At 42.4% G+C, this 23,040-nt stretch overlaps 1 long non-coding RNA gene across 1 annotated transcript in view; it reads right to left on the reverse strand.

The window, feature by feature from the left end:
- Positions 1-19,813: 19,813 nt before the first annotated feature.
- LOC135453268 (uncharacterized) overlaps positions 19,814-23,040 on the reverse strand; it is a 29,672-nt gene continuing 26,445 nt past the window's right edge. The window contains exon 3 of the long non-coding RNA XR_010441825.1: positions 19,814-20,128. This is a non-coding gene — a long non-coding RNA (uncharacterized LOC135453268). The remainder of the gene's footprint in view (positions 20,129-23,040) is intronic.

Genomic DNA, 23,040 nt, shown 5'->3' on the forward strand with positions numbered 1-23,040 from the left:
GTCCTGAATTAGTACCTTCCCAGCTCTTCCACTTCAGCTCAATGGAGCCACTTCCCACTGTCACAGCATCAGCCAGAAACAAGAAATTGTGAGGGTCAGTGAGCACAGCAAACCCTGCCATTACTGCAGGGGAGTTTTGGATTATCTGCACCACAGATACTCCAAACAACCACAACACTCTGGAAACAACACTCCCAGAATTCTTTCCCTGGATTGGCACAAGAATTGTGAGGAAGTCAGAGCTCAAAACTTGCGTGAGGATATTTCTCCTTTCAGCTGCTGCTGCTTTTATTGGTAACATCTATTGGTTTTGGGGTTTTTTACCTTATTAAAAGGCAACAACCCAGAGACAGCACAAAACCAGAACTGAAAGGCCAGCAGGCATCGTTGCCATGCTCACCTGCCCATCACCTGTGGCTGTGTTTGTATGGCCAAGCCTCACAAAGTCCCTGCAGTTGAAACAAAACCTCTTTAGGTGCTCAGCTGGCAACACTTCTGCCTGGCAAACCTTTCAGGACCTGCTTTTGCTCTGCGCTGGAACAAAAATCCCCCTGCCTCCTAAAATCCAAGAAACCAATCTGTCTTTGTCAGAAGCCGATTGTGTCCAGAGTACCTGGGAGCAGTTTATTGTACTGAGAGCATGCACAGGCTCCTTGGTCTGCCTGCAAAATGCCTCCTAAAAATATGTGTGAGGCTCTGGCTGCAAAAATGAACCAGCTAAAAATCAGGACAATCAAGCACTGCATGGAGAGCAAGGAGTCCAGAAAGCTGGGAAACAGAGGGCTCATGGCATCGTTCCAAGGCTTTCAACCTCCTCTTGGGGGTTCTGGTTGTTCTTTATGGAATCATGGAATGGTTTGGGTTGGGAAGGACCTTAAAGCCATCCAGGGCCATGGCAGGGACACCTTCCATTGTCCCAGGGTGCTTCCAGCCTGGCCAACCTCTCCTAGGACACTAAAGCTGAACAGTATTTATTTTGAGATATGGGCAGCCATGTCTCAATATCCAAATATCAATCATAATATCAAAACTCAAAAGTAATATCAAATTAAACCCTGTAGGCCTTCCAGCTGATTTGTTTGGTGCATCCAGAATGGGTTAGCATGGACATTTTTGGGTGCAAAATACAGATCTGTTTTTCAGGCCAAGCAATGGGAATCTAAAGACTGAAATACCAAAATGGCAGCCCAAGTATCCCCACAGAAACCTTGAGAATACAACTGGGAAAGAGCAGATCCCTCCCTGTGCATCTCCCACCTTGGAATGCCAGCCTGAGGAACCCAGGCAGGGCTCCAGTGCCACTGTCACCTTCCTTGGGTCTCCATCCTGGTGGGGGGATCTGCTTTGTGCTGCTTGTCCTCCCCCAGCTCATTATATTCCTTCCTTTCTTTTCCTCTTTGTGTTTTTGCTCACCAGAAAAGGCACTTGAAGCATAAAACTGGTCTTGTATTAAAAAAGACAGTAATAAAGGGAAACCCTGGAGTGTTGCAGAGAAAGGTTACCTTGAGCTGTGGGAATTGTCAACATATCAAAGACACATAGCCAAGCTTTTGTTTTGATTCTCCCTTGCATTTTATGCAGAATTTCTCGCTCTTCTCCCCACTGTCTCCTTAAAATTCCATCAAATTAGTGAATTCTACCCAATTTCTTTATAAAACCCAAAGACCCACACAATGACAATTTAATTCAGCCTGAGTGGAAACTTGATTGACATGAATACTGCAACAATACTCTAATGAAATTTGCCCAATTCAGATTTTAAAGAAAAACATATGCTATGAGTAACAAATAACTCTCATCCTCCTCAAAAACCTTGTCCCCCAAACACGAGTAAAGAAAACAAATGGCTCCAGTAATTAAATCCCACAGAAGTTTGGTTTATTGGTGGTGATTAATAAAATAATGCAGCTCTGGGGGGCTGACACATCAGTTAAACACGGCAGAGTTACAGCCTGGGATCATCATCCAAACAATGCCCCTAAAATTGGCTGCCATTAACAGGGAACTGCCAGCACTTTGTTTCAGACCTCATTATCCTTTTTTCCTTGGGGTGTTTTCCTCAGGCAGCCCCAAGGGCTGAAATTGTTGCCTGCACTGTCCTGGGCAGGCTGGGTGTGGTGTTTGAAAATGATTTAAAATGCTTTCAATTTAAAATTTAAAATTAAATGATGAAGAATGATCGGTTGATTTGGAGACAGAGAGACCTCACCTGAAGAATCCCCTTGCCCATATCTATTTTTAATGCCCCTATGAATACCTAGTAATGGAATTAGGGAGAGCTTTCTGACAAATGGACAGACACGTTTAGAATGGCCTGGATGGTCCAAGCCTCTCTGAAGGCACTTTGGGATTTTTTGGGCATTTTGCCCTTTTTCCACGGTACAGGGACTCCCTGCAGCCTGTGCAACAGCTCCAGCTACCAGGAAGGAAAGTGGACTATTGCATTTCCCTGAGTTTTCCACATCAGCCTTTGCTTTTCCTCCCCACCATCAAAATCCTGTTCCCTTCTGTCACCAAATCCTCAAATTCTACTTCCGGCTTGTTGGGAAAGCCACTGCCTTGGCTTCTGGTTAACTTCCCCACGTGGCTCTGATTTTCTGTGGTTCCCTTTGAGCTCTGGGGCAGGAAGGAGCCTTGGGAGCTGCCCCTGCTCTTCCTCATCTCCGACACCCACAGGAACCGCCTCACACCATGGTCTTCCTCAGGGCACACAACCCCACCTGGAAACCAGCTGGATCTCATCCCTGATTGCCCCAGAACTTCATTCCTACAAAGCTTGGGTGCCTCCTAATTCCAGCCTGGTTTCCTTGCTGACAAATCCAGACCCAGATAATTCCCTGTCTCAAGAACCTCCACATTCTGGGTATTTTAGGGAAAGCAGCCCCACCCCTCCCTGTCGGGTTTTCTCGGCTGTTTGAGGGGCCTAGAAAGGCCCGGAGTGGCCTTGGGGCAGCCCGCGTATCGAAGGACGAGAAGAGGCTTCAGTTCTTCTTTCGGTTTTTATGTTTATTAATTGTTTATCTAAAAGATGTTCTTTCGGCCCGACAGAGCTCTGCTCAGCAGCCAGCCATGAGCACACTCACCTATCTTTATACCCATGGTTACGTGTACAATATTTATCATTTTTCCCCAATACCATTTATTCTTATTGCCCGGTGCACTTTCAGTAATAACCAATCCCAAAGTGCCACCATCACCAAAGAAGATGGAGGAGAAGAAGAAGAAGAAGAAGGACAGGACACGCCCCAATTCCTCCATCTTACTTCTCTAAACCCCCCTGTACAGAAATCCTAAACCCTGTGTCTCACCCTCTAATTAACCAATCCCTTCACCATTCACCCCGGTGAAACCCTCCTATCCTCATACAGGTGTCGTCTCCTGTGTAGGATCAAAGTCCAGCCACCAGACACTTCTGGAACATTCCAGGACTCCCGAGCCCCCCAAGGTGGTCTCGGTGGCACCTCAGTCCTGAGGTGCTGAGATCCGACACCTCCCAGCTGTGTGTGTCAGCCTTATTTTAGTTCTCCAAACACAGTTTTCTCCCTGAGTTTCTCTTCCTCCCCCTTGCCATCCCTCCCCTGCACCTGCCCAGCTGGGGATTCCTCCTGCCCCAAGGTGGCCCCAGAAATGCAGCGCTCAGGGAGGGAAGGTGCATTTATCCAAGATAAATGGGGTGCATCTGGTGAACCTGCTCCAGACTCCTCCTGTTTGCTTGTCCAGCACTTCCTCAGCACAAACCAAAGGGCTGAGTGACCTTGGCTGCCATGGGGGGCTGGAGCAGCACACAGAGCCTGCAATGGCTCCAGCAGAGCAGCCTGGACAGCTCATTCCCCTCTCTCCAGGCACTGCAAGAGCTGTTACAGCACTGCCTTTATATTTTATTTTATTTTATTTTATTTTATTTTATTTTATTTTATTTTATTTTGTTTTGCTTTATTTTTATTTTTATTTTTATTTTATTTATTTTATTTATTATTTTTTAATTTTATTTTACTTTATTTTTTATTTTACTTTCTTTTATTTTTTATTTCATTATTTTCTTTTTTATTTTTTTAATTTTTATTTTACTTGACTGTTTTTACTTTACATTTATTTTATTTTATTTATTTTTATTTTATTTATTTTATTTAATTTTTAAATATTTTTATTTTATTTTATTTTATTTTATTTTATTTTATTTTTTATTTTTATTTTGCTTTCTTTTTTATTTTACTTTCTTTTATTTTTTATTATTTTATTTTATTTTATTTTGTTTTATATGTTTATTTTTATTTTTATTTTATTTATTTTATTTATTATGTTTTAATTTTTATTTTACTTTGCTTTTTACTTTACATTTATTTTATTTTATTTATTTTTATTTTATTTATTTTATTTTATTTTTAAAAAAATTTATTTTATTTTATGATTTTATTTTATTTTTTATTTTTATTTTGCTTTATTTTTTATTTTACTTTCTTTTATTTTTTATTATTTTATTATTTTATTTATTATTTTTTATTTTTATTTTACTTTACTTTTTTACTTTAAATTTATTTTATTTTATTTATTTTTATTTTATTTTATTTATTTTATTTAATTTTTTAAAATTTTTATTTTATTTTATTTTATGATTTTATTCAATTCAATAATTTAATAGTTCAACAGTATCCTGGCTGTAAGCAAAACCTGTCATTATATTAATTTGTGTTTTATAATTACACAGATACTTTTATATCATGTATTGAATATTTTTATATAGTAGAAATATTAATTTATATTTTATAATTACACAGATATTTTTATGTCATGTATTGAATATTTTTATATAGTAGAAATATTAATTTATATTTTATAATTACACAGATATTTTTATGTTATAGAAGTGACAGCTCTGTGCAGGATGAAGCAGCTCATGTTTGGATTGTGTGGATTTCACCTTCCAGCACTGGATTCATCACACGTTAATGACAGGAAATTACCGATACACAGGGTTGGAAACAGCTGAAAATAACTCAGAAACTACTAAACAGAGAGTGTGTCACTGTTACAGAAATGTGGAGAAGATTTTCAAGGGTGACAGTGAATTTTCCTGTGTCCATCCACGCTGGGCTGGCCCTGGGAGCTCCTGCAGGCAGGGGCTGGGATTCCACACCCAGAATCAGAGAAGCAATTTGGAATTTGGAAGGGGATGCATCTTCCACCCGGCCATTCCTGCTGCCATGAACTGTCCGGTTTTCGGCTGTTTGAGGGGCCTGGAAAGGCCCGGGGTGGCCTTGGGGCAGCCCGCGTATCGAAGGACGAGAAGAGGCTTCAGTTCTTCTTTCGGTTTTTATGTTTATTAATTGTTTATCTAAAAGATTTTCTTTCGGCCCGACAGAGCTCTGCTCAGCAGCCAGCCATGAGCACACTGTGCTGCCCTCCCAGGCAGCCACCTATCTTTATACCCATGGTTACGTGTACAATATTTATCATTTTTCCCCAATACCATCTATTCTTATAACTCAGTGTACTCTCAGTAATAACCAATCCAAAGGTGCCACCGTGGCCAAAGAAGATGGAGGAGAAGAGGAAGAAGAAGGAGGACAGGACACACCCCAATTCCTCCATCTTACTTCTCTAAACCCCCCTGTACATAAATCCTAAACCCTGTGTCTCACCCTCTAATTAACCAATCCCTTCACCATTCACCCTGTGAAGCCCTCATCCTTGTCGTCTCCTGTGCAGGACCAAAGTCCAGCCACCAGACACTTCTGGAACATTCCAGGACTCCCGAGCCCCCCAAGGTGGTCTCGGAGGCTCAGCACCTCAGGACTGAGATCTTGAGATCCGACAATGAACGTGTCCAAATACACCCCAACCATGAACAGACTTTTCATCCATCCATCCCTATTACAGTGACTTTAGACGGTCACTGTGGTGAGAGAAGGATGAGAATTTTGTTTTTTGATTAGAAGGCTTGATTTATTTATATAAGATATATAATACATTATAACTATACTAAAAGAAAAAGAAGAGAAGTTGCAGAGAGCTGCTCAGCTAAGAATAGAATAGAAGGAATGAATAACAAAGTTCTGTGTGCAGGGAATCTGTCCCTGAGCTGCTCCTGTGATTGGCTTTTAATGGTACACATGGAAGATGAGCCAATCACAGGGGCACCTGCTCCATTTCACAGCAGCTGATAACAATTGTTTACATTCTTCTTCTGGGGCTCTGCTTCCCAGAAGATGGACAAATGTGAAAGAAAAGATTTTTATGAAAAAATGTCCGCAACACATCCCTGCAAGGAGTGTTGCTGCCCAGTTTGCAGATGGGGAATTGAATGCGAGCATTTGGAATAATTTGCAGAGATTCAGCTGGGGCAGGGAGGCAGGAGGGGCTCCCACAGCTCCATTCCCTGCTCTGGGGTGGCAAAGGGGGGATCTGGGCCAGCCCAGGGTGACAGGAATGGACACAGAGAAAAGAAGGAACATCACAAATGTCCCTTTAACTCAGCAGCCCTGGGGATGGGTCCATCCAAACACATCTTGATTTACATCTCGATTTCACTGAACCTCTTCCTCCTATCCCTCCTCTTCCAGTCCTCCAAGCCTGCTAATTTAGGGTTATTTATTGAATTTCATGCCTCAGGACTGCTTTTGGAGGCAAACCCAGAAGGGCTGGGATTGGATGATCTTTAAAGTCCCTTCCAACCCAAACCATTCAAGGATTTTGTGAAAAATCTGCTTTCAGATTTCAAGGAGAAGGATGGAAAACCTTCTTCTGTTTGAGCTGTTCAGGCAGAAATAAAGATGTAGGGCTTGAACCCCAATTACATTTGGATATTTACATATCTTTGGACTCAATCTCTTTCAGATTTCTTCATGGAGCAATTTACATTTTAATGAAGCCTACAAATAATTCCCAAATCAAAACACATTTCCTATCAAAAATGCAGCTGGACCTTGAGCAGAGCTGTGTGGCAGCTTCTGATTCAAATGCTTTAAAGTTGAAAGGGATCAACATCATTTGTCACTTTTAGCTTTCACTCATTTTCCTGGGGTCTATTTCCAACAAACTCATTCCATAAAGTCACGGGGTTAAAATAGAAAGCAACAACAAAAAAATTTCAGATATAAAGATCTCCAATAAAAGGAAATATTTGGCATATTTTGAAATTAATGGGATTTTGGGAGCTGTGGCTCATAAGATTGAGACCTTTATGCATTCATCTGCACTGAATCTCTGGTCACACACAGTGGTCAGACACCCTCATAACCAGTTTTCTCTCATTGAAATTTGATATTTTATGGAAAATATAAAGCCACAAGGTTTATGAGCAAGTGTAGGAAGCAGAATTTTAAGACAAAGTCCATGAGTGTCTCTATCAAGGATTTTTTTGTGGTCTGTGCTGAATTATATTTATGAATGTGGTTTATATTAAATTATATGTGTGAATGTGGTTTGTATATATTAAATTATATGTATATATGTGGTTTGAATTAAATTATATTTATGAAAAAAACCCACGTGAACATTGGAACAAACTGAACTGAAAAGTTCAGCTGCCTTGGCTCTGGAATGTTTGGGTCAGCAGAAGGGGTGGAATGTGTGACAGTAAATGCAAAGCAGCAGCAGGGCCAGAGACAGGGCTGGGATCCACTCAATTCATGCAATTCCCAGGAAATTGGGGATTTTTTATTTTATTTTTTTTCTCTCTGGGCAGATCTGCATCTGGAATTTTGTCAGCTGATTGCTGCTGAATATTCAGCCGAACCTCCAGGTGCGCATCCCCCTGATTTCTGAGCGCCGCTTTCCCAGCACAGGTGTCTGTTTGTGATGACAATTTGGGGACGATCAGGGGGAATTTGGGGTTTTTTTGCCCCCTGAGGCTCAGCTTGGGAGCAGATGGAGCCAAAGCTCTCCATGTGAGCACAACTTCCACCCCCAGGGTCCTGTAAAAACCTCACTCAGTGAAAAGCACACATCCAGAGGATGGGCTGGGTTGGGAAGGACCTCCAGGACCTCCAGGACCATCCAGTGCCACCTTCCATGTCCCAGACAATTCCCTGGCTGCTCCCAGCCCTGTCCCTTTGCCCACAGGGCAACAACACAAGGATTTGGTGCCTCATCCTCCACAGCATCTCTGGGATTTCCTCCCTGACCCAGCAGCAGCAGATGAGGGGCAAAACCTCACCTTCCCTTCCCACCCTTCCTTGGCATCCTCATCCTGGGACACCCTTCCATGCTTGGGGTGACCCAGATTTTATTGCCCAAGTTCAGCCATGGCACTGGCAAGCCTAAAGTCAACGATGTGGGCTCTGCTGGCACCCAAGTCCACAAAAAAAAAAAATCAAAATATTCAATTTCTCTGCTCAAATTGCTGCTGATGAGCTGCATATCTCTGGCAGTGATGGTGCTTTTTTGAGATAGCCACATAATTATATCATAAATAAATCCTTCATTTTTCTGTATTCTCTTTCCTGACATTGACAAGAAATTATTAGAATAAGCTCTAATAAGATGATCTAAAATAACTGAAAAGGCTAAAAAAATAAATTCAAGGGCATTCTTTTTCTTGATATTGCTTGCTTTTATTCATATCTTGCTTTTTGGGGGATTACATTCACTGGAAAATCGTGATTTTTTTTCCCTCTGCTTTTTTGCCTAATTTCACTCTGTAAACTAATCCACAAATGCAAAAAAGAGGATTGACAAGAAAAGAGTAATTTCCAAAGGACAAAAGTAAGGTCACCTCTGATGGAGGGGATGGAGTGCTGAGGAAAGGGAAGAGCTTTAGAGAGGACACAGATGTGGCATGGGGTGGGAGGAGGAGGAGGAGAAAAGATGTTTATTCAGGCTTTCCTTCCCTGAGCACAGAAAGGGCAAGTGCAGGCAGCAAAATATAAGCTTATCCTGGGCATAATTTATCTTATTCCTGTATCCATGGAAGTGGCCTTTATTTCAAAAGCAGCCTAATTACTGAAATTACTGCTGCTGGAGTCCTGCAGCAAAGGGAGCCGTGCATCCCCAGCGTGGAGAAAGTTCCCCACATTTTCATAGAAGTTTCAAATAACGATATTGATCAGGCAATTAGCAGATTAAAAACAGCAGCAAAGCCCATGGAAGGGAGCTGAGCCCCTGCCCAAAAGCAGCTGAAGCATGTTTGTGTTTGTGTTTTCCTGGAGCTGGCAATGAGACCGGCTCACAGCTCGTGTTCCAGCAGGTTTATTTTTCAAATGGGGGAAAAAAGAAAATCCTTGAAAGGAGAAACGCTGCCCTGATGCTGCTCAAAAAGGCTGGAGGCGCTTTCTACCCCATTTATTGCTCTGGATTTTCCTCAGCCCCATCTGTTTCTTTTCTGTGGAGCAATCAGGGAGAGAGGATGGGGAGATCTGGGAGCAGGTGGGACTGGGAGATCATCTGGGAGGCACAATGCCCTGCAAACCAGCGCTGCTGGTTTGGTCACTGACTGCTGATGGAATTTGCCTGCTTTTATTTATTTCTTCATTTCAAAATAGCCAAGCTTTGGGGTCAGGCAAACAGTGTTTGTGGTTAAACACCCTGTCCCTCATCTGGAAACTGCCCCTCAGCTTTAGATCTTTTATTGGGGTGCCCAGAGCTGCTCCAGGCCTCGAGGTGAGTCCAGCACAGATCAGGACAACCCTCACTTTATTCTCTTTATTTTGCTGTAACTCCCCTGCTCTGGCTTGTCACCATCCACTGCAGAATCAGTCCCAGTGACAGAGATGTGACAAGCACAGGACACTGATGTCCCCACTTTAGCCACATTCTGGTTCAGATCTGTCCCTTCACTCAAGATTGGGTCTTCTGTCCTATTAAATTCTATTTCTCAAACAGTTTCTTTACCACATTTTTGAAGTGAAAACCAACTGAACAGTCCTCATCTTCTGTTCAGATTCTAACAAAATTGGCACCTTAATTACACTGACCTGATCAATTTACTCATGGAACAGCTCTGGTGCTTTTGCCTTTCCTGGAGCTATTGGGCTGATGGTGTGGTATTAAAATTTAATGTTCTTGTTTCTTCGGTCTTAATTATGCCTAATGAGCTACTTGCTTTAATAAACAAGCAGATTCCAATATCCTGCCTATATTTTTCCCAGGAAGACAATATAAAGTTAGATGGAATTGTCTTTCTCAGTAATGGAAGGAGTTTAGGAATAATCAGTTATGTGATCTATAAGTGTGCCTGTATGGGATGAGCTGGTTCTCTCCACGGGTACTGATGGAGAGGGTTGGTTTATTCATTTATTTATTAACAATTGTTTCTCCCTTAGGCAAAGCTGGTCCCAATTAAGAGCCATATTTTCAAATGATAAAAGTAAGTATTCTAATAAAGACACTAATTGGCAAGTATGTTCTTTAAAGAGAGTCATAAATTAGAATATCTCGTGGCAAGCGATGCCATTTCCATTAGCAGCTCTACAACTCAAGACACAATTTTCCTATTAACCAGGGCTGAGTTTTACAACGTGGAAAATGCTGAATGCAAACACCCTCCAGGACATCAGGAAAGCAGCTGATGAACTCACCATGGGTAGTTCAGAGGCAGCACCTCATTATTGCTCTCTCTGAATCCACAATTAAAAGCCAACAGATGAGCAAAGAAAACTCTCATAACCCAGGAAGTTATTGAGGGATCAGGCAAAAATCAAAATTCCAGAGTGGGGACTGGCAGGAAGGCTTAGACAAAATGAATTTTAAAGATGAGTAAAGCAGAGTAAGGATGAGACAAAAATGAGAAATTGGGGGGAAGAGGTTTTAGAGAGGGAGAGATATAACAGAGTGGAAAAATAAGCCTTCAATCACACTCCTTCAGAAGCCAGAACAGACCCAGTGGGCTTTTTATGAGCAGATGTTGAAAAGCTCCTTTTAATTTTACATCACAAGAAACCCAGGGAACTGAAACCCCTGCAAAGAGAAAGGTGATCAGTGGCATTATTGCAGCCACTGGGGTTCCTCCCAGAGCCTGAGGGCTGAGTCTGCAGGGCAGAGGGAGAGTTTGGGTCTGATCAGCATCACTGAGAGGGGTTTGGGAGCAGCCAAATCCACTCTGAACAACGGGATTTGCTCCAGTTCACAATGGCATCACCCCCTGGCGTTTCCAGGCAGGCATCCATGGGCAGAGCCAAGCACCAGCTCTGCAGGGCTGGGGCAGCTGCACAAACTGTGAGAAAACACCCAGAAAAGTGGGGATTTCCTTCATTCAGGAGCAAACCCCTGCTCTTCCTGCTCCACTTCAATATTCAAAAGGCAAATAATGACCGACATCCATTCCTCACAGCTGCCTAAGGAAGGAGGAATTCCAGGGACTCTGGCTGTGCACATTGGGGTTTTTCCTAAGAAAACCCTTTATTTCAATACCTCATATCCTGCCTGACAATTTGTGCTTTCATTGCTCACTTAAGATACGAGACGCACAAAGATGTAAATAAAATCAAACGTAAATAAAGGAGATGGGGGAAATTTAGTGATGGGGGAAAGGGAGAAGAGGATCTTCCCTTGACAAAGAGCTGCAATTCTTCTGTTACATTTGGTGTGAGGCATAAATGTCCCCTCTGAGTGTCCTGAGCTGTGTCCCATCCATCCATCCATCCATCCATCCATCCATCCATCCATCCATCCATCCATCCATCCATCCATCCATCCATCCATCCATCCCATCCATCATCCATCCATCATCCATCCATCCATCCCATCCATCCATCATCCATCCATCCATCCTCATCCTCCATCCATCCATCCCTCCTCCATCCCTCCATCCATCCATCCATCCATCCATCCATCCTCCATCCATCCACCATCCATCCATCCATCCATCCATCCATCCATCCATCCATCCATCCATCCATCCATCCATCCCTCCATCCATCCATCCCTCATCCATCCATCCATCCCCAAACTTTTTGTCTCAAGGCCTTTCTTGCCCAGCAGTGATTTAAGGAAAGCTGCAGGTAAGAAAAGAACAGAAAGGAATGAGCTACAAGGAGCTGCAAGCACCTTGATGTGCTTCTTTACTGGGGTACAGCTGCTTTAGGAAACACTCCAGCCTTTACAGCAAGCCCACTTCAGGCAAGATTTTATGGAGGCAAATAAAATAAGAATGGTTTCAATGCTGGATGTTGATGGAGATGTCGTGGAGGAAGCAGATTTGCTCACCTGAGATATACAAATCTCCTGGTGTGCTGGGAGTGTGCCCAGGGCATGCAGGGGATGCCCTGATTGATGCCCCTTTGTCGGATCTCAAGATCTCAGTCCTGAGGTGCCGAGCCACCGAGACCACCTTGGGGGGCTCGGGAGTCCTGGAATGTTGCCAGAAGTGTCTGGTGGCTGGACTTTGGTCCTACACAGGAGACGACAAGGATGAGGGCTTCACCGGGGTGAATGGTGAAGGGATTGGTTAATTAGAGGGTGAGACACAGGGTTTAGGATTTATGTACAGGGGGGTTTAGAGGAGTAAGATGGAGGAATTGGGGCGTGTCCTGCCCTCCTTCTTCTTCCTCTTCTCCTCCATCTTCTTTGGCCACGGTGGCACCTTTGGATTGGTTATTACTGAGAGTGCACCGAGTTATAAGAATAAATGGTATTGGGGAAAAATGATAAATATTGTACACGTAACAATGGGTATAAAGATAGTGGCTGTCCGAGGAGCACAGTGTGCTCATGGCTGGCTGCTGAGCAGATCTCTGTTCGGCTGAAAGAAAATCTTTTAGATAAACAATTAATAAACATAAAAACCGAAAGAAGAACTGAAGCCCTTCTCGTCCTTCGATACGCGGGCTGCCCCAAGGCCACCCCGGGCCTTTCCAGGCCCCTCAAACAACAGAGATTAACCGGACATTTGGCGTCCCTGGGCGGACAAGAACCACCACAACTTTCCGGGGGAGGCCCCTCGAACAGCTGAGATAACCAGACACCCCTTGGCACCCCAGGTGAGCTGGGCATCTCTGGGACGTGCAGCTGTCTGTGGCAACACCTGACACAGCCCATTAAGGGCTGGCTTCAGCAACAGACACTTGGATAATCCATCAGGCTGCTGGGATCTCTCTTTGGAATTCACAGCCTCATAAGGCAGGCAAAAATTAGCATTTATATACCAGAGGTCTTTGGAAATGAAAACACAACTCCGTGTTTATCTACTCAGCTGTCACATTTTCTACTCTCCCGCCTCATTTCCATATTGTCTAAGTATATATCCATATTAAAATATGTATTATTTGGCTTTATTTAATATTTCCCATTCACAAACCTCAAAGCTCTTCACAAGGCACCGTGAGTGACAAATTGCTTTGAATTTGTGGCCATATTTGATTCAAGAAATAACCCAGAAATGGAAGTTGCTGCATTTCCCTTGGCTTTCCCCATCCCTTGGCCAGCCCAGCTCTCCCCCTTGGTTCTCTGACCTTTGGGGTGTTTTGCCGTTCACCTGGGGGATCCCAAAAATCTCCAAATTCTGGTTACTTGGCCATCTCACAGTTCATTTTCCCCCCCAGCACCATAGAAACACTTCCTATATCTCCATGTACGTATATAGATATATTTACAAGGAATAATCTGTAAAAGGTTTGATAAATCTTGTGTTTAATGGCAGATTTGGTGGCTGCAGAGTTGCCAGCCCAGGGATCTCTCCCAGGCAGTGGAGCAGACAGTTTTATGTCATCCCTGACAGGGAGATTTTGCAGAATTTCTGTTCCACTTTGGTACAGATGAATGACCTGCAGTGCTACAGGATTTGTGATGTTCTGGCTTTAATTAACCTCCCTCACGAGTGAAGCTGAACAAGGAGGAGCACAGCCCTTTCCAGACAGGGATATTTTCACAGCCATTAAATGCACACTAATGCTCTCCATAATCTATAATTTTGTGGGTGACATGGGCACTATTCCTACAGCTGTTCTTTGGAGAAAGGATGTTTCTTGTCATTAAAGACTAATAAGTGACATTACATTTAAGTGCTTGCATTAGATCTGCTTCTTTGAATTTAATGATGGGGCAATGAGGCCTTTAATTAAACAGCCCAAAGTTTCTACTGGGAGAAACAAAAGCAAATTTATCCTCAGGTTTTCTTCCCAATGTAAAACCAAACCAGTGCCCATCTGGTGGGCCATCAATGCTTTTATCCCTAAAACTCAACCTCTCACTTGGAAATGTTTCCCTTATTTCTGAAATCCCTGTAATGGGATGAAGAAACTCCTGCAGCTGGTGGATGAAAAGCTCTGTCTTGTGTCTCCACAGAGCTCCTGGCAGGAATTTGTGGCACAAATTGAGGAGTTTGAAATAAACACACAAAGTTCTCTGCCATAGATCAGTGGCTCAAGAGAAACAGCGTTCTGGTGTGTTTTATGGCACCCTATGAATATGTTTTATTTTAATTTCATGTATTCAAACCCAGTAGGTACCATAGGAATTACCAGACTTGCAAAAGAGCCTAAGAATTGCCCAGGTCATCACTTTAAGGTAACCACAGCCATTGTTATTTGAAATGAAAATCAAGTTAATTGAACTTGACTGTCTTTTCTTAATAAAAATTTCCTGATTTAATACAAAATTAGCACAACTCTCTATACTCACCAACGAGAAAAATAGGACCAAATGGAAAATATACTTTTTTTAGGTGACTTTAAATTTCAAACCCATTGCTCGTGTCAGGTGTTATTCCTTAAAACAGCACTGCAGAATAATCCCAGATTGTCAATAATTCCTCTACACCTGTCCCTGAATAGTGCTTAGTCTGCCTCAGAGCCTGAAATTCTTGGGAAATTGTAAAGTTCTTGTTTTTGCAGCCTGAGGTTTATTTAATGAGATAACAAAGAAACAAAGCACCAGCACCAGCCAGAACCAAAGTGTATTATTGTGAAGCAAAGTGTTCACAGCTCCATCTGCTCCACCACTGAACATTAAATATTTTTCTAAAATTCAAAAGCAATTAGGAAAAAAAAAATTATGAACTTAGATGGTGGCTAAGGCATAATTGCAGTTTTTAACATCATATTTTAAATGCATCCCTATTACTACAACAACACCCAGAGAGCTAAAAATAGCAGAGGAATGGTAAAGACATGCTGAAAATCAGATCTAATTTGGGACAGAATTTATGCACAAACAGATCTGCATACAAGCTTATGGCTTCCACCCTGCAAATGTACAGAACCAGACTGAATTTTAATTTCTTGTGTGATGATTATTTTAATGCATCACCTTGTGGTAGTTATCTCCAGCAGAAATATATTTATTAGGCAAGGGGTTGTGGCCCTTCCTGAATTAAATTCCAAGTATCCCAAAGCTCGAGGATGGGATTGCTCTGCCTGAAAAGTGATTTTCTGTAAAGTCCAAGTGTGTCCTGACAGCTCTGGGGTGTCAGGACATGGTGGCCTGTGCAGCTCAGCCATGAGCCCTGGCAGCTCTGAGAGGAGAAGGGGCCACAATAAAAACCAAAATTCAAATGTCATTGGGAGTAAATGGAATAAAAAATACCCAGAGGTTGGAGATGTTTGGTATTGGTTCTAAAGATGTGAATGTATAAAAGAAGGAATGACAAAACATAATAAAGGAAGGAATGGCAGCAGTCCAACATTTGAAAGGGAGCTCCAAGGGAGATGGAGAAGAGTCTTCATCAAATCTGGAGTGATGGGACAAGGGGAAGGGGTTCAAATTGGCAGAGAGTGGGTTCAGATGGGATTTTGGGCAGGAATTGTTCCCTGGCAGGGCAGGCAGTGCTCTGCACTGAAGTTTGATCCAGCTCTTGGCTTTAGGGGAATAAATAAGGCCAGGGCATGCAGGCAGATGCCTGAGCCACAAAATCCATAAAACACATTTTGGGTGAAAGCAGATTGAAGGTGTGGAGAAGCAAAACATCCAGGATCCAGCAGCCATAAAAGAGTTGACCTTCCTGTAACTCTGCCCACCTTCCCAAGCTGGATTTCTGCACTGGTGTCTAATTATGGCTCTGCATTCACCTCCCCACCCTTCCATCACCGAGGAGTCAATTGAGAGGCTGCCCTTCAATGCAAAGCCTGGCTCTCATTATCTGTACAGGTGCAGACACACATCCATCTCTCCCCAGCCTCATTCTCTGCTGCTTGTTTATCTCCTGTATCGCTTTCTTTCTGCTCTTGTTTCCCTGTTTCATTTAAAAAGCGAAATGCAAAGAGCAGCCGCTCTGTTATCCCGAGCCTTTGTCTGGGATCTCGATCGATGGGGCCCTGCTGCGCTGCTGCCTCCCGCACCCCAGCGCCCAGAACACCAACAGCAATCCCCCTGATCCCATCTCCTCACCCCTGCCTCCACCAGAGGACACTTCGGAGGCAGCTGCATCACAGCAATAAACATGAGGGATCAGATAGCAAACCTTCAAAGGTACATCAATAACAAATTTCAAATCACTGCTGCCCGAGCAGGCTTACAGCAGCAGGAGCTGCAGGGGAAGAGGGATGCTCTGAAAATATCCATCATCTTTTAGTGTCTGTGTAAATGTTTTGAAGATGGGCTGTAAAGCAGCATTAAGTTTACAATAAATTTCGAGGCTCCTAACCCATTACAAAGTGCCAAATGCCAGTGCTGATCTGCTGAGGCACGGGGCTGCAGGGTTGGGAAAGCTTTTAGGCTTCCTTCCCCGAGCACCAGCACTGCATCTCACTTTATTTCACTTTATTTCACTTTATCCCATGATTTTCCCTGGCTGCCCAGTTGGGAGGAGCAGGACAGTCACAAAAACAAAACTGCAGGAGAAATGGCAGACATGGAGTGGAGGGAGTGAAACAATAAATGTTTGTAACTCTAAGCTGTATTAAAGAAAATGACTGAAAAATTATATTTTAAAATACTTTTGTGTGAATGTCTCCTCATGGAGAATGGGGGATAGGTGACAGAGTGGTCCCTGTGCTTGGTAATTGGTAAATTGATAATTGCCAATAACCAAAGTATTGGTCAACCAGAAATAATTATGAAAAGTCACAAAACCAGATCCCTGTACTTCTGAATTGGAAATTTGGTAATTGGTAAATTGGAACCAAACTTCTGGTCAAGCAGAAATAATTAGGAAAAGAAAAGTCACAAAACCAGATCCCTGTGCTTTGTAATTGGTGAATTGGTAATTGACAGGAACCAAACTTCTGATCAACCAGAAATAATTATGAAAAGTCACAAAAACAGATCCCTGTGCTTGATAAATTGGTAATTGATAAATTGATAATTGCCAACAACCAAACTTCACATCATTCAGAAGTAATTATGAAAAGTCACAAAACCAGATCCCTGTGCTTGATAAATTGATAATTATTGATAAATTGTTAATTGCCAATTATTATTATTTATATTTTAAAATACTTTTGTGTGAATGTCTCCTCATGGAGAATGGGGGATAGGTGACAGAGTGGATAATTTGGCTTTCCTGAGTGATTTAGAAGTGAGGGAAACGCAGATATCCATCCCCTTAGAGGAGCTGAGCCCTCTCTCATGCTGCTCCCTTGGCAGCCTTAGCCAAGGTTCACAAGGCTGAGCTGAAGGAAGCCCAGAAAGATCAAGGAGCTCATCCAGGTAATTCTATGTCAGGTTTTTCCCTCTGGAGGACAAGGTTTGGGGGATAAACTCCAGGATAAACCTCAGACCAGCTTTATGCTCACCCACCCCTCGATTCCCCAGGTGTTTTACAAGGGAGAGAGCTCTGCACACTCCAGCTGTGCTTCCTCTGCTGTTATTTATTAATGTTCCTTTGGTGTCCCCCACCTTCTGCTGAGGAGCAATCCCTCTGTCTTTGGGAAGGATGAACTTGTTCCTTCTGCTGGAAATTCCCTGGAAATCCTCACTTTCAAGGCACATCCCTTCCCCACACAGCCTGGGAGAGCTCAGGGAGGAGCTGGGGGTAGAGATCCATCTTTAGTGGGACTAATTGTGTCTTTTACTCTTCATTTTCATGCCATTTCTCAAACCCTCAGCAGACACTGCCCTCTGTGTCTTTGCAAATGTGGGCAGGCACGCAGAGAGCTAATTAAAAGCAAACAGCTCTATATTTAAGGAAGTTAAAGCTGATGGGTGTTTAAATCAGGTTTCCCAACATTGTCCCTGTGAGGTTTTGCTGTTTAGAATGGAGTGGGACTGAATCCTGTAACAGTGGGATCATGGAATCAGAGAAAGGTTTGGGCTGGAAGGAACCTTAAAGATCACCTCATTCCAGCCTCCCTGGGGCTCCCAAACTGAGCCTCCAGCTTCATGGGGAATTATATTTACAGCAAACCCAGGGAAAGTGATTCCAGGGCTTGTGTGGACACCAAACTCATGAGTCACAGCTGGATAATTGACAATTCTGTGCATTTTGGCACCCAGCGACCCCCTGCTCTCCTTTGTGGCTTTGGCCTGCAGAGAGCAGACATCCCAGGTTCTGAGGTGAGCTTAGGAAATGCAAATGAGACATTTGCCCATGAAAGGTTTGGCTGCCCTCTAAACCCTCATTGAAATCTCAGCTCTGTTTAGAAAGTCCAAGTTCTCATTATCTTGGCCATGCAAGGAGGAGGAGTGGATGGAAGAGGGGATGGGTTGGATTGCAGCAGGAATAGCTGATCTGGGAGCACAGGTTGGGGAGAAATCACTGAAAACCCCCAATTTCTCTTTCTATTGCTGCTCCTGGCCAATGGAGAGCACTCAACCAGCCCTGTCCAGTTTGGTGCTAACCAAGAGGCAGAGGTATTCCATCAGCTCTCTCCCTGAGAAATGAACACCTTCACCAGTGAAAAATACTGGAAGAATTCATCTTTCCTGCACTTTTCCCCCTTTCTAAAAGCTTTCCTATAAATCCATGATTTTTTAGACTGGGCTTTTCTGGACCAACGTTTACATGCTTACCACTGAAAAATGTGAATAACTGAGCCCAACCGGAGGTTCTCCAGCTTTCCCTAAATCAGCCTGGAATGAACCTGGCCAGGACATTGCAGGAAAATCTCCCATCCCGTTTTCACACAGCTGACCCCAAATCCTTTGAGGAAAATCCATTGCAGGAAAATCTCCCATCCTGTTTTCACACAGCTGACCCCAAATCCTTTGAGGAAAATCCATTGCAGGAAAATCTCCTATCCTGTTTTCACACAGCTGCTCCCAAATCCATGAGCTGGGGGGCAGCTCCAGCCCCTCCAACCCTGCATCTCCTGCCCTTGGCACTTCCCACCAAGCCCTCCCTGCTCCCTGTTTGGGAATTCGGGATCACAATCTCCACCGTGGTGTGAGCACTGCTGGGTCCTGCTGCCACCATCGCCATCCAAAATTTCTTCTGCCCTCTCTGGTGGCTGCTTCCAGCCAGTGGAACAAATTCAGCTGTGCCTAAACTTCACTTTCTGCTCTTCCTACAGTTATTCACTCCAGCATGGAGGGCTGGAAATTCCCATTTTTAGGGTATCACACATTTCCCATTTTCCCTGAAGGTGAAAGGGCCCAGCACTGTTCAGAGAACACCCTCAATACTTCAGACTGAACACAACAGCTTCCCAAAATCAACAGAAAAATTCCCAGAAGATTTACTGGAATTTAAACTATCCTCATAATGAAGTGATTGATCCTAGAAGGTGTGAATTTCTCTTTTGTGTTCCAAAAAACTTTTTTGTTTGATTCGGGGAGCAAGTTTTGCACTTGGAGCTTGACTCAAAAGTCTGCTGAAATTAATAAGCAGCTTTCTGTTGACCTTAGCAAGCTTTGGATTAGGCTTTGTGTGAAAAGCAGTCCACTGACTTAACCAAGAAATATTTATAAAGCGAAAGCCAAAGGAAACCTACAAAAGAAAAATCTCCCATTTCATGTAACGGCAGTTTTAGTGCCAAAAATATAATAAAAAATCCTGCAACATTTTTCTCTTTATCATCATCTTTACAGGCTTCATGAACCTCATCTAAAAGGTGCTCTAGGTAAAAAGTATTATCATTTTGATGAATGCCAGCCCTTTGACACGAGGAAGAAGCCTTTTATTCTCTGACAATGTCCCTGCCAAGCTGAGCAGAAGATGTAGGCAGAGAGCTGAGGGGAAACCCTGGTGCTGATGAATCAGAGCTCCCTGCTGAGCACAGCCCGATGATCCCCACCATCCAAACAGTCTGGGACTTCTTTCAGCAGGTTCAAGAATCGAGTTTGCCTTTTTTCTCAGGTTCTGAGAGGCTCCAGGCTGAACCTGAAGGAATGAAATCTGTTGGCCACGTGTGGCTCTCCCTGGATCCCAAATCCTGTTGCTGCCTTGTCTCAGGATCCTGCAGCAAGCTGTCATCACCCGAGGGCTGCGGGTGGGTGGGGAGCGAGGATGGAGCTCTCGGGAGCTGGGAGCTCGCAAAGCTCCTCAAGACCTCCAGAAATCACTCAGAAAAGTCACTTTTGATTAAGCTCTCACGCTCGCAGCGCTTCATGCTCCCCATGAACTGGAAACGCAGCAAGGATGATCCCTGCTTTAATTTTGGTTGACCTTCTTGCATTATCTGGACAATGGTGACATCCAGAGAAGTGACAATAGTGAGAAATATTAATCTATGAGTTAACACAGCCACAAAAGCCACACACACCGCTTAGGTTTTTGATTTTTTTGGTTAGCTACATTTTTTTGTTTGCATTCAGTTCTATCCCTATAGCAAATAAATTGTTCAGTTGTTTGTGACAGATTATTTGTAGCAATGTAGAGCCTGAGAGCTTTTACATCAAACTGGGGATTCGCTATGCCAGGCACTGAATAAACTAATTTTTCTATGAGGTAAACCTTAAATGTAGAGTCAAGTCAGAGAGAAAATCAGTTTCCATCCTATATGTGCCTTGTCTTTACACAATATAAAATTCCAGAATGATTTGGGTTGGAAGAGACCTTAAAACTCATTCAATTCTACCCCTGCCACTATCCCAGGGTGCTCCAGCCTGATTTTGGATACTTCCAGGGATCCAGGGAAGAATTTCTTTAAAATCTACTCTAAACCCACAGATTGTTACCAAATAACATAAATCCCAGTGTATTCTTGATTTTCCCCATGAAAAGTAGAAGCTGTCCCAGCCTGAAATGTTTCCACTTTAAACAGGAATTAAAATATTTACACTGTACACTCCAAATATGCCAAACCCCTGTGAGATGGGAAGCACTGAATTTTCTAAAATAACAAACATCCCTGCAACTTAGAACAGGTCTCCTATTAAAAATACGTGGAAAATTACTTTGTGTGCAGTGGTAATTGCAAATAACCAAACTTCTGGTCACCCAGAAATAATTATGAAAAGAAAAGCCACAAAACCAGATCCCTGTGCTTGGCAATTAATTGGTAAATTGGTAATTGCCAATTACCAATTCTGGGTGCCAAACTTTTGGTCACCCCGAAATAATTATGCAACGTCACAAAACCAGATCCCTGTGCTTGGTATTGGTAAATTGGTAATTGGTAATTGACAGTAACCAAAATCCTGGTCAACCAGAAATAATTATGAAAAGAAAAGCCACAAAACCAGATCCCTGTGCTTGGTAATTGGTAAATTGATAATTGCCAATACCTAAACTTTTGGTCACCCAGAAATAATTATGAAAAGTCCCAAAACCAGATCCCTCTGCTTGGCATTGGTAAATTGGTAATTGGTAAATTGATAATTGCCAATAACCAAACTTCTGGTCACCCAGAAATGATTATGAAAAGTCACAAAATCATATCCCTGTGCTTGGTAATTGGTAAATTATTAATTGGCGAATTGCTAACTGCCAATAACCAAACTTCTGGTCAACCAGAGATAATTATGAAAAGTCACAAAACCAGATCCCTGTGCTTGGTAATTGGTAAATTGATAATTGCCAATAACCAAAGTATTGGTCAACCAGAAATAATTATGAAAAGTCACAAAACCAGATCCCTGTGCTTGGTAATTGGTGTATTGGTAATTGACAGGAACCAAACTTCTGATCAACCAGAAATAATTATGAAAAGTCACAAACACAGATCCCTGTGCTTGATAAATTGATAATTGATAAATTGATAATTGCCAATAACCAAACTTCTGGTCACCCAGAAATGATTATGAAAAGTCACAAAATCATATCCCTGTGCTTGGTAATTGGTAAATTGGTAATTGACAGTAACCAAATTTCTGATCAACCAGAAATAATTATGAAAAGTCACAAAATCAGGTCCCTGTGCTTCTGAATTGGAAAATTGGTAATTGGTAAATTGGAACCAAACTTCTGGTCAACCAGAAAATAATTAGGAAAAGAAAAGTCACAAAACCAGATCCCTGTGCTTGGTAATTGGTAAATTGGTAATTGACAGGAACCAAACTTCTGATCAACCAGAAATAATTATGAAAAGTCACAAAACCAGATCCCTGTGCTTGATAAACTGGTAATTGGTAAATTGATAATTGCCAACAACCAAAGTTCACATCATTCAGAAGTAATTATGAAAAGTCACAAACACAGATCCCTGTGCTTGATAAATTGATAATTGATAAATTGATAATTGCCAATAACCAAACTTCTGGTCACCCAGAAATGATTATGAAAAGTCACAAAATCATATCCCTGTGCTTGGTAATTGGTAAATTGGTAATTGACAGGAACCAAACTTCTGGTCAACCAGAAATAACTATGAAAAGTCACAAAACCAGATCTCTGTGCTTGATAAATTGGTAAATTGATAATTGCCAACAACCAAAGTTCACATCATTCAGAAGTAATTATGAAAAGTCACAAAACCAGATCCCTGTGCTTGATAAACTGGTAATTGATAAATTGATAATTGCCAATAACCAAAGTTCACATCATTCAGAAGTAATTATGAAAAGTCACAAAACCAGATCCCTGTGCTTGATAAACTGGTAAATGATAAATTTATAATTGCCAATAACCAAACTTCTGGTCACCCAGAAATAATTATGAAAAGCCACAAAACCAGATCCCTGTGCTTGGTAATTGGTAAATTGGTAATTGACAGTAACCAAACTTCTGGTCAACCAGAAATAATTATGAAAAGTCACAAAACCAGATCCCTGTGCTTCTGAATTGGAAAATTGGTAATTGGTAAATTGGAACCAAACTTCTGGTCAACCAGAAAATAATTAAGAAAAGTCACA

This window comes from Zonotrichia leucophrys, chromosome 12 (assembly GCF_028769735.1).
Source record: "Zonotrichia leucophrys gambelii isolate GWCS_2022_RI chromosome 12, RI_Zleu_2.0, whole genome shotgun sequence".
In the NCBI taxonomy this organism is placed as follows: Eukaryota; Metazoa; Chordata; class Aves; order Passeriformes; family Passerellidae; genus Zonotrichia; species Zonotrichia leucophrys.